Source organism: Echiichthys vipera (genome assembly GCF_963691815.1).
Source record: "Echiichthys vipera genome assembly, chromosome: X".
NCBI lineage: Eukaryota > Metazoa > Chordata > Actinopteri > Perciformes > Trachinidae > Echiichthys > Echiichthys vipera.
In genome coordinates, this window is record NC_139825.1 from 42345116 (window position 1) to 42358282 (window position 13167).

The window sequence follows — 13167 nt, forward strand, 5'->3', positions numbered from 1 at the left end:
ATAAGAGCTAAAATGACCTACATTCCAGTGGCCAAAAATACTTTTTCAAATGGATGCTAATGTTGATCCATATCTGCACAATAAGTAAATAGGTAAAAGTTTCCCAAAAATTTTGCTATATCAAGTTTATATGGTAAGGGCAGTCAGAGCGCAGACCTCCGGCAAAGGTCACGCCCTATCTCACAATGTCAACAAAAGTGAACAATTCGACGATACACGATATTAGGTGCATTTCCATTAGGGTAAAATGTGGCAGCTCGGAAAGTTTCAGGGCACGCCCTCTCAAATGGCCGTTCACTTGCCGCGTTTCCATTACAAAATTAAAGGCCTAAGAGGGATTTACGAGACTCCGAGACAGCTGATCAGTGTGTGTGTGTGTGTGTGTGTGTGTGTGTGTGTGTGTGTGTGTGTGTGTGTGTGTGTGTGTGTGTGTGTGTGTGTGTGTGTGTGTGTGTGTGCGTGTGTAAATGGGAGAGAGAGCGGGAGCATGAAGCAGAGGGCTGCAGATCAGAATAAACCCGGCTGCTGCAGCACTCTTTACAGGCCCGTGCACGCTGATTAGTGTCTGCTCCGGTTCTACTGCGCTCTGCTCTACTTCGCCGTGTCGTTGTGGCGTCTGTAGGTTTGTACTACAGCACGTCACATTCATTCACGTCAACATATTAAACACATCTATATTAACTGATCAGCTCAGTCTGTGCGTCACCTGCTGCCGGCTGCCTCACTCACTGCACTGGGCAGAGAAATAAAGTCAATGATTTCAGTTAAACACTGTTGATTTCTTCCCATGGAGCTGACATTAAAACTATTTGGTTTAGTAAATGCCTGTCAGTTAGCTGGTGAAGGCAGGTTATCCAGCAGCTGTCACTTGGCTCACGAGCTGAGCATAATATATTGTCAAAATACTGATGCCAGCCTTTATGGAATGTAAGATGTATAGTTGATGAATTGAATAAATTTGCTATATTATTCAGTGAAGTTAAAACAATTAAGCTTAACTTTACATGTTTTTGATGAAAAATACATCTTAAATTTTGGGGTTTTCCCTGGAAAGGATGGTAGAGCAGATATCTACTGCCAAATCAAGTTGTTAGCATAATATTCATGCCAGATAAAATATTCTGCAACAAATTAAGAGTTAAGCTACTAATTTGATTTATTGATTAAGTTTAAGAGTTGCTCGGTTATATTACGATAATGGGATTCTAGAGGAGTTCAGCTCACTTATTGCAATCTTGACATCCAGATTGACAATACTAAACTTTCAGTTTGAATTTGTGATTTTTATGTGGTTAAATTTAGTTCTTTTTTTTGTAAATTATATGGCTCAGATTTTGAATTTAAAGGAAGGAGTCAAAGAGAGATATTGATCTTTGGTATGTTACATAAACTACCAAAGAAAGGTCCTAGAATGCCCATATTAACAAATGCAGTCTAATGAATAAACTACAGACCTCCTAGTGCTAATAGTGAATATTGAATAGTGAATAGACAACATTTGTGACATGCTAGTAGTAAAAATCATGAAATTTACTTCATGGGCGACTTTGATATAGATTGGAACTCCTCTGGTTGTCCTATGAAATTAAACAAATGAATGCAGCGGCAGCCTGTGGATTATCACAGGTTATAAAGAAACCAACAAGAATTTGCATGAAAAGGGATGGCACCTGTTCACCTTCCTGTGTTGATCAAATCTATATAAATAGACCAGAATAATGCTCAAACTTTATATCTGTTCCAATGGGTTAAAGTGACCATAATCGCAATGCAATCGCAAGGAAAACAAAAGTTCCAAAGTCAGGTCCAAAAGTAATAATAAAAAGATCATTCAGGAGTTTCAATCAATTAAAAAATGAAGATAATGTCAGTAATGTAAATTGGTCAGAGGTATTTCTAGGATCCAGAGAAAGCATTTCAGCTCTATGATCAAATTTTAGAAGAAATTGTAGAACATCATGCACCAATCAAGAAGTTTACTCTTCGAAATGTCAACGCCCCATGGTGAGAACAATAATTAAAAGACTACACACAGGAAAGAGATCAAGCTAAGCAAGCAGCAAACACATCTAAATTTATATCTGACTGGCAAATATATGGTAAGAAATTTTGTAACTAAATTAAATAAGAAGAAAAATAAATTGTATTACAATAACAAAAACAGAGAAATAAAACATGATAGTAAACATAGAATACTTTGAACTATATATTAAGATGAAATACTAAATCGACCCCAGCTCATTTAGAAAGTGAAGGTGATTTTTTTACTAAACTAAGCGATATTGCAAATCATCTTAAGGATTATTTCATGAATACAATTGATAAACTCAAACATGCTACACAGCAACAGAATACAGATTTATCATATAAATTAATAAATAAGACCATGGAAGGTATGACAAGCTTTAAACTTAGTATCGCTAAAGTGGAATTACTTCTTATGAATTGTAAAAATACACCATGGGGGGTTGACTGTCTTGCTATCTACTGGACATGATGGACGCATCACTGCATCGCTGTGAACCCCCCAATCGCGTCTCCCTAAGCGACATCGCGACATCGCATCATTTACATTGATTTTGAATAGCAGCTTGGCGCTTTCATGGCCTCCATTGCTTTTGGTGTGAATGCACGGTTAGGCGCAAACCTCTTAAGGCCGTTTTAATTATTGCAGGAGCAAACAAGGAAGTTAGGTGACGCAGTTATAAGAGCCCTAAACCTACGGTTGGAGTGGTGAATTGGTCAAACAAACACATGACTTTCACAGAGAGGACCAGAGATAGTGTCTGTGTGAAACCAAAAGTCAATGATGACATTTTTAACCATGACTAAAGTAGCATTAGGCTTCATGATGCATGATCACTAATTCAATGACATCTGCAGAGAAGTGATGATATGAGGCACAGTTAAAGAATGCAATCGATTATACTGCAGCTTTCACTATGGTCGCATTCATGCAAGGGCCAAGGAAAATGCATGTTTCTCAAAATCACCACATCTCAAATCAGCACACAATATCAAGATAAATTGATAAATAAGATCATGGAAGGTATGACAAGCTTTAGTGGAATTACTTCTCATGAATTGTAAAAAGTAAACCATGGGGGGTTGACTATCTTGATGATAAGTTGCTAAAGCCAATAACCTCAATCATTGCTCCAATGGTTGCACATATAACTAATCAGTGTTTTAATGAAAGTATATGTTTGAAAGCATTGGAAATATCTAATGTGGTGCCAATGCCCAAAAATAATATAAAAAAAACGTTCTCTGGATCAAACAGTAGACCAATGAGTTTGTTACCAATTTTAGATATTATGTTTTTTTCTAAAACAGCATTGTTATGGATGAATAGTTATTTAACTGACAGACGGCATTTAGTTGACTTTAATGGAAGTGTTTCAAAGGTAAGGCGTGTTGAACATGGAGTGCCTCAAGGAAGTTGTCTTGGGCCGCTCCTCTACACAATCTCTACTAACGATCTTCATTATGTACTAGACAAAGCTAGTATTTCAATGTTCGCTGATGATTCCACTGTATATTTAGCAGAAATAAAATGTTGGTGACATAAATACAAAATTACAGAGAGAGTAAGAGTCAGTAGTAGACTGGAACAGTAGTAACAAACTTATTTTAAATGTATCCAAACAACTACTTTATTGGCTGGAACTAACTATTCTTCTTATTCCAAACCAAAACTTGAACTTAGTATAAATCAAACTTTAGTAGAACACGGAGAAGAGGCTGAACTATTGGGGGTTATCATTGATAATAGATTGTCCTAGGACAAAAACATACAGTGACTGGTTACTAAAATGGGCAACACTGTCCGTTATTAAAAGGTGTGCAAAGACCTTAACACCACAAATAGTTAAAGAAGTAATTCAGGCTCTGTTTTTTTTTTCACACCTGGATTTCTGCTCAGTGGTTTGGTCCAGCATTTCAATAAGTAATATTAAAAACCTACAACTTATCCAGAATAAAGCTGTACTTGTGGTTGGTTAAGGTCAAATCTCAGTAAATGCATGAAAGCCTCTCCTGGTTCAAGTTAAAAAGAGATTTGTGTACTCACTCATGGTTTTCATACGAAATGTATCTGAGACACCTGTTACTGTGTTTAGAAACGATCTTTTAGTTCAGATACACATCATTATCAAACAAGGGATGCAGTTGGAGGTTGTTTTATTTTACCTTAAGCGAAAACCAAATCATTTCAACGTTCAGTCACATACAGAGCAATGTGTGAATGGTACTTACTCCCAAATAATATTAAACAACAAAACACTCAATATAGTTTAAAAAAAAGAATATCACCTTCAACAATACTTCAGTATCTAATGCTAGTTCTTGTGAGTTGGTTGCATGGCCTTTCTTATCACTAATTATTTTTGATAAAGATTCATTCAGAGTCATGTATTGCCTGTTTTTTGGCTTTTTGTTATATTGCATCAAGTATAATTCTCTCACTATTTTAGTTGTATTATCTGTAATGTGATGTAATGTTTAATGTTTGAGTATTGTGTTTAATGTGATTTCGTAAATGGTATTGTCACAGCGTAAAACTGCAGGACCCCTGGAAGAATAGTTTCTAGCTATGCTGAAGCTAAAGGGGATCCAAATAAAAACATTAGGACTATCAATTATGCAGTATAAGCCATTGTTTTATTGTTATTAAACCTTTATTTAACCCGGTCAATCCCATTGGCATTAAAAACTCTCTTTTCCAAGGGAGCCCTGGCCAACATAGAGCATTATACTGCTATACAAGCCTCGTGTCCATTCCAATAAATGCAGCCCATGTAATAATAATATTATTACCTGGGCTGTTATACATTTAACAACCTAACAGTTTAATTAGGTAAAATATATTACAGATTAATATATTATATTAATCTATACTAATGAACAAAAATTAATCCAACTTGTACCTATAGCTGTCAACTAACTGTCGTGGGGACAAAAGCAGGGATGTCAGTGTCAATGTTAGTTTAAAATAACATAAAATTGACATACTGAAGTCAAGTACAAGTATCTTAAAATTGTACCTTCCACCAATGCAAATTTGTGAATTGCTTACATTTATAAATCAGATTACACACATCAGGTAGAGGCTTCTTGGTGATATTTTCTATATTATTTTCAACCACTGCAAAGAATAAAAGAACAATAAACTAACAACAAAATTGAGAGCATCCCAAAATGCAAAGTCAGCACTATCAGTTTTGCAGATGAATGTATTTTAATGACTTAATTTTACCGATTTGTGGCCATCATGGTGATAGGCTGTTTGACAGATCTTGATGAGTCTAACTGACAGCCTCTGGACTTCATATTTTTAAAGCAAGGAAGTCAATAAGTGCCTACTGTATGTGCCAGTTATCGGACAGGCATAAATGATGACATTAACAGGAAGTGAGTGATCACTTGCTCAGATTAGATTTGGAGGTTTAGCGTTTGGGGACAAGGCCACCAATATGTCTCAGGCCATTCATTTGGTCCCCAGGACCAGTGAGAAGTCAATCTGCTATCTGATTCTGCTGGTGGATTTCCACTATGATAGCATGACACTTCCATCAATTTTTATGCTCTGACCTTACCAGCGTTTAGTTGTTGTCAGAGTCAGGGCATGCATGTATGATCGAGTGTCATCTATCTTCTTTATTACTCTTGGTATTGCTTAATTAACTCCACAGCATGATTGAATGGTGAAGGTTCAAGTGAATAATTTAAAGGGCAACTGGCATTACTGAAGAGTGTCATGTAATTCTTTATGGGAATTTACACAAATTAAAGTACTCAAGTTTTTCTCCTGCAGGGAGGCAACGCAGACACCCAGTCGAATACACACCGTGTACTCTTAGGTGCAGGTGTTGTTTCAGCACCTGTTCTATTTCTGTCTAGTAAATACTGTGACCTTTTGGTGGTAATTAGTTAGGTAGACAGTTCACCGTGATTTTGACAGAAGACAGAAGTGGGACTTACCCACATCTCTGATAAGCTCAGCTGTATTTGTAGCTGTCAGAGCCAAAAAGGGACCAATCATTTGGAACTATAAAGAAAATATCTGCTGCGCCTGAAAAGTCAAAAGTCAAGAGATTTAAAGACTTAAAGATCTTTCTTTGTGTGGTTGATGTATTTCCTGTTGGACAGGATAGGGCATAATACAGGGAGGTAAATTTGAGTGTATACCATTGAGAACATTAGATCATTAAAGAAACTTGAAGCATGAAATGGTGGGATTAAATATGTGATTTGAGGGAATTTTGATTTACAGTTTATCCTAAAGGATACGTTTTTTTTTTTTAAATATAAAAACACATCAAAATATAAATGTTTTTAGCAGTCATTGTTAAAGGTTGAGTTTGGTGATATTCCACATGTTTTATATTGTTAACAAATGTTATGGAAAGATCACAGTCAACTATAAGGGGATCCTAACAAGTAGGCTATTATTTGTGTTTGTTGTTGTACCACACTATTTGTTCTGGGTGACAATGGATATGGGCATTATAGTTTTTTAAGTCGATTCCACATAAATCATCCTGCTGCTGTGAATATCCACTTGAGCACCAAATGTGTATTAATCCACATCTGAAAATAGTTCCTAACAAATGTCCAATTTGCTTGTGCTTGAGTAAAGTTTGCTAAAAAACTAAAGTATGCTATAGCTTAGCTGTTTTATGAAATTACTGAGCCTTTTTAGAAAAAGAAAGTATGTTTGTGATCAGTTTTTTTATGACTCGCATTTGAAATAATCAGTCGTAGAACAGATGACATAATATAATAATACATATTACTACCTGACACACCCCCACCCCTACCTAACACAGAATCAAGAGGGGCACATATGCATATGGAGTCGCACAGGTTTTACAATTCTGAGTTAAAGAATTTTTAAAGAAACATCTCACAAAATAAATGAAAAAACAAAAATCTGTGCATCCATCCTGTCTTAACATTGATGCTTCTTTATAAGAAACATACATGTCCCACTTAAGGAGATATTTTACTATTCTGTCCTATAACATCCTTTCATAAGCAGCTACTTGTACTAACTTAGTCAACCAGTCCTGAAAAAAGAGGTTAACTGAGCGTCTTCCATTTCCTGAAACTGATTTGCTATCCAATCGTAATAGCAGCCCAGATCCAATGCTTCAATGAGTGTGTACCAGCTGATAGACCCTTACAGCCTCCTAATATATAAAGCTTCGAACAGAATACAAACTGCATCTTTAGGACATTAGCAATAGAACAGGGAATCTTCATCCAGAATTGGTGAATTCTGGTGCATGTCCATAGCACATGTACCCTCATCACCACTACATTTCCAGCAGGATACAGACAGTTTAAATCCAAGACTGTGTAGCCTATTTGGGGTGCAATAGAAGCGGTGTAGAATTTTAAATCTAATAAACCTCGGCAGAGTTGGTGCAAATCTTATTCCATTCCTATTCATCGTATTATACCCTCTCCACATCTCTTCCCCAGGGAATTTTAAGGGCATTGACAATTTTATGCCATATGATGCTTCATGTACTTCACAAAAGACTTGGAGAATTTGCTAACCTTGGAGATTTTAGATATCTCCAGACTGAATATTGGATCAACTGTAATGTTGTCTTAAATCAGTAAAATATTTACATGGTGCAGTATAAATCCCCTGTTGTAAAAAATACCCATTCCATCTACATAAATGGTTGTTTGTCAGTGCTCAGCTTTGGATTTAGCTAAATACTTGAGGCTTTATTCAAATAAGGGTCGAAATCTATCAGCCCTGCAATTCTCCACCATGTGCTTTGTAGGTGAACTATAATTGGATGAGTCTTTGTGCTTTTAGATAATTTAGTGGATTCGCAGTGTAACAAAGGGAGAGGAGCTTTATACTGTACCATGGGGTTGCTCTCTCAGGGGGCAGTGCCTGGTGTGCCATATGCCTCAGATAAATGCATGCTAATAAAATAATATAGGAGTATAATAATATATTTTAGGAGCTTTAAACCAATATTTTTAACTGGCTGCTGCAGTTAAAGTCCCATATTCATGCATGGTCGCACTCCATTCCAGAGGAATTCCTTAAATACACTATCAATTGTCTTCAAATATTTGTAAGAGAATAAAACAAGTAGTTAATACTTTGGACATGGTTCATTTTTGCAATATTAACTTTTCCCCATAAGGACACTTATGTTACATAAGGACACCGTGTTTGAACCTTTGATTTGTCCCAATAGGCCTTATGTCCTAAAAACCCTGAGGGAATTAATTGTTTATTAGTGAAGTACTGATGTTGGGGTTAGCGACCAACAAAAGAATATCAATACCTGCCCCTGGCCGATTGTATAGTAAATGTACCCACTTAATTAATATTGTGTGATTTGTTTTTAAAGATCTGCATCTTAAGTAAGAACCAGCAGGGTTTGGACTGAGTGCCACAGACAGGGTGGAGAGGTTGGATAAGTGAACTTATTGTAGCTGATATGAGGACTCTGGTGAAAAAAACAACAACTAACCTTTCAGGTATCGGAGTATGCAATCTTAATTGTAGGCTGCCACAAATGCATTTTTAAACAATACAATGTTTTGAACCTGAGGTCAAAAATGTTAACTCTTGTTTTAAAAGGTCAGTCTCTGTGGTTGAGAAAATTGACAGCCAGTTAAAGGGGTGAAAATGTCCGAAATATAGTGTACACTAAAACTAACGTAGATTGTTTTGTGGTGGCTAAAAAATGTTTTGCTGCTGTCCCCATGCACAGCAGTACATTGCTTAGCTTCTATGTCGGTACTCCTATCTGTTTCTTCAAATTGGGGGTCAACCACCATCTACTGTAGTTAATACGCTTACTATGGATAAGTACCTCATATAATCACACTTCAAAAGATTGAGTTTTGTGGCGGTGACATTCAATAATGTGTCAAAAGAGTACTTCACTGTTCCCGTCTTTTTATATAAGGGGAATGCAACCAAAGAAACTGAGGAAAAAGCTAAAACAATTTACCAAAATCATTAATTAATTAATTCCATACATTCATTTGAATACTCCAGGCTTTGTTGTCACGTGTTGCCTTGATAACGTTTAATCTGTATTAACAAAGAACAAGTGTTTTGGAAAATGTTGAGGAGTGTTTTTCAGGCAAAATCCTTCATATGCAAGAAGTTAAAAAAGTATTTGAACATTTATTTCGCACATGGATATGTGGGTCTCCCTGTACAGAGGGTTAGTGATCCCCAACTGGGATAAACTTCTAGTTTTTCCCCCCCAAAAAATAAATTATATTAAATCAAAATAGATTCTTGAAATTAATAATATAATCCGGATAGTGAGTCACTGGTAGCAGGGGTTCCTGTTTCCAGGAGAGCACTGCTGTTCAGTGAACATGCTCTGCCTTCTAATTTAGTCATTTAGCTCTGACTGTGAAGGCTCTCACCCTTTTCTTTAATTAAATAGGCATCAGTGGTGTCTTCATCTGGTTCCTGGTGAGTAATCCTTCTAAAACACATTATTGGTGTTGTTGAAGTCACAATACATTGTCACTGCTCAATATTGGTGTCGTGTCAATTTACCACCTGCATGTAGGTCTTAGCTTAAAGGAGCAATGTGTAGGATTCAGGGGGATCTATTGACAGACACAGATATACTGTTCATAATTATGTTTTCATTCTTGTATAGTCACCTGAAACCACAAATCGTTTTGTCCTGGTTACTTTAAAATGAGCCCTTTATATCTGTCAGTGTGTTTACATGCACATCAGCTACCCGAAAATGGCCTTACCCCGGTGAGGGTAATAATCTGATTATTGAAGTTCCCAGTATACATGAGCGGGGGTTTGGGGTGGGGAGGACACTGGAGCACCCAGTGAAAACCCAGGCAAACACAGGGAGAACATGCAAACTCCACACTGAAAGGACAGCAAACCCAGTAACCAGCATTAGTTTCTCACTGTAAAGCAAAACACATATTTGCACAGTCGAAGAGTTTTTGTTAGTTAGTTTGTTAGTTTAAAAAATAATCTATAAACTATTATAGTTTTAAAAGACGGAAAATATTATTTGTATAACTATGAAGCCATTTGTAATATAAATATATATATATATATATATATATATATATATATATATATATATATACACCCTGGGTATCCCCGGCCCACACTTTGAGGATCACTGCTTTAAATCTTCTCAAATTAAATTTTAATTAAAAACTTTTTTTTAACATGGTAGAATTAATTTGTTCACTTTATATGACTTTGATATTCACAGTCTTGCTTAAACCAGCTGTAACCCTACAAGCTGCATTTAAATTTGCTGAGCTGTGTGCAAGTACTCTGCTTCCTAAACCTGTATACAGTACATTCTGTAGACAAGAGTAAACACTGTACAGTGAAATTCACTTCTGCAAATTGATATTCCTTGGTTAACACTTGTTAGTCTTAATTAGGGGTAGCCAACCCTGCTCCTGGAGAGCTACAGCCCTGCATGGTTTAGGTTTCTCCCTGCTCGAACAAACATGATACTAATGATTATCAAACCTTTGGCAAGCTTCAGCTGCTTAATAATGAGCAGATCATCAGAATCAGTTGTGTTGGAGCAGGGAGAAACCTAAAACATGCAAGGTAGTGGCTACCCATGGTCGACATGCTCCACAACACCTTCAAGGTTATTCCTAGAAATTGGCGGGACTCCAAATACTTCAGCATTCCTCTCCATGTCACAAACTTTTGATGGATGATGCTACTCTTCGCGAGGGTTGTGGCTGTCTACCCCCTGAGGCAAGGATAACTGATGGCCAGTGGGTGCTTCCACTCAATACTCGCTGCCCTTGATTAGGATGTGTATTGATTCTATATCAGTGATTATGTAAAAGATGTACACCCATAATTTATACTGATGAAAAGGCTGCACATCCAATATTATAATATGGAATAATAGCATGGGCCTCGTACCGAGAGGGCTGTGATTTGAATGCAATGACGAGCTGCGGAAACTTCCATAATGAAATGACATGACCAGAGATGTCAAGAAGGGCCAGCTCTCATGAAAGATGCTCTTGAGATTGTCTTATATCCTGGTTAGCTTGGTAGTCTATATTCATTTACGTATAGTGTCTCCTCAGTGTGAGACAGGCTCATATTTTGCTAAGCATATAGGGGTGAGGATTCCTGATGTCACCACAGTATGCTTTAAAGCCTTAAGGGGAAACATGAATACCTCATTTAAATGCAAATAAATCCTCTAGACTCACTCAGCTGGTGTGATAATGTGGAGTGAGTATATTGACTTAGTTAATGAGGTGTAAATAGCTAATGGCTAGACTCTGGTTTTTACTTTTTTATCCGTATAACGCTATCAAGATATCCCTCTTGAGGACCTGCTATAAGGTGACATAACACATTTAGGTTTTATTGTTTTCCCCATTTTGAGATACGTAACCATCCAGACCTACAAATACGAAGAAACTGTGTTTTATGAAAGAAATTGGGAAAAGGCTCTGCAGCATCTGTCTACATAAAACCAAACTGCTTTGTTGCACATTACAGAATATTGTCAATCTTTTATATCTTTCGACAAATAGAAGATGTTTTTGATGCAACAACAGCATTTATCTATGCCTTCCACGACTGTTAAAATCACTGTTAACCCTTCTGTTGCCCTCAAATTTTACTAACACCATTTATTCTTGGGGTCAATTTGACCGTAGCAATTTAAACATCTGGAAAATGATCATAATCAATTTGTGACTCAAGTTAAGTCGGGTACTTTATGTATTTACTTAACAGAATGCAAGTCTGTTATTTTAAGTGCTATTTTGTGTTATTTGTAATATCTGGAATGAAAGTAATGCCCATTATCAAGGACAGCAGCGTGAATTTGACCTCATATAATATTTGAATTGTAAAATAGATAATAATAATAATGATTAAATCATCCAGATTATCAAACTGACCCAAAGGAACACCGATGCAGCAAGCAAGCATGTACGATAAGAACAATAAAAGAATATATATAATCATGCCAATTTTAGGTTTTTTATGAGTTGTCCCCATAAAATTAGGAAAAGTCATAAATATAAAGCAAAAAAAAAAAAAGACATTATTTAGAGATGTTAAACATTAAATGGGGTCAAATTGACCCTTAGGAGAACAGGAGGGTTAAAAAATAAATCCATTTTCTGATGTGACAACACAATGGTTAAGGTTTGGTTAGGTTTAGAGGAAGATCATAAAACGTTAGAACATTTTGAGGATTTTATTGAAACAACTGATGCTGTCGTGTTTCTCAGGATGACAGTCTCATGAAAACAGAGTACAAATGATTCTGTGGCTTTAAAGGAGCTTTGTCAAGTCTTTGAAAAAAAACCCTATAATGATGTCATCAGGGTTATGTTGGCAAAAAGCCTACATTAAAACTGGTGAAATAAAAGCGAAAGCCATTAAAACTGATGTTGGTCAGGTTTGGATTCAACACTTTTTAAAATCTTTTTGTTCGAATGGATTGTGAATCGATATTAAAAAAATTGTGTGTGCAAACCCTGGCTAGTCTCATATTACCCTGAATTTGCGGTTATAACTGAATCTGAATGTAAGCAGTTACCTTCTAAGATATGAAGAGTTAAAGAAGCAATAATGCTTTACTACGTCCATTGTACTATGTTTATTCATTCATCCATTCATTTCAGTGAGGGTGGCCCGAATGTGATATACAATTCAATATAAACGTAAATCAAAATCAAAATGCATCTCTAAAACAATTTGAATAAAAACACATTACCTTCACATTATGTTCTCCAACCAACAGAGCTATCACACACACACACACCCACACACACACACACCCACACACACGCGCACGCACACACACACACGCATTAGCTAGCATCCACTTGAAGACAAAGAGCATCCTTAAGGAGTCGCAGGTTGTAATGAATCTTGTGGTCACGGTTGGACAGGCTTGTTGAAGTATGATAAGTTGTGCTGACATTTCGAAAGCTCATATGTCTGGGATGTGATCATCAGCCTAATCTGGATCATTGTTTGTATGCCAGCCCAGGTTTGCAATAATTAATGCTAATGGATCTAGATGGGACATCACGTTTTCTCGTTCTGAGGCTATTAATCATTGTTAGCCGCTTCCCTTTTGAAAATGACAGTGAAGCTGTTGTGTAAGCCTC

General features: G+C 36.5%; 1 protein-coding gene across 1 annotated transcript in view; it reads left to right on the forward strand.

Annotated features, from left to right (window-relative positions):
* The window catches only part of cntn4 (contactin 4), a gene marked incomplete at both ends in the record, with an annotated part of 169059 nt that overhangs the window by 51236 nt on the left and 104656 nt on the right, over positions 1-13167 (forward strand). The gene's annotated exons all lie outside the window — the stretch shown is intronic.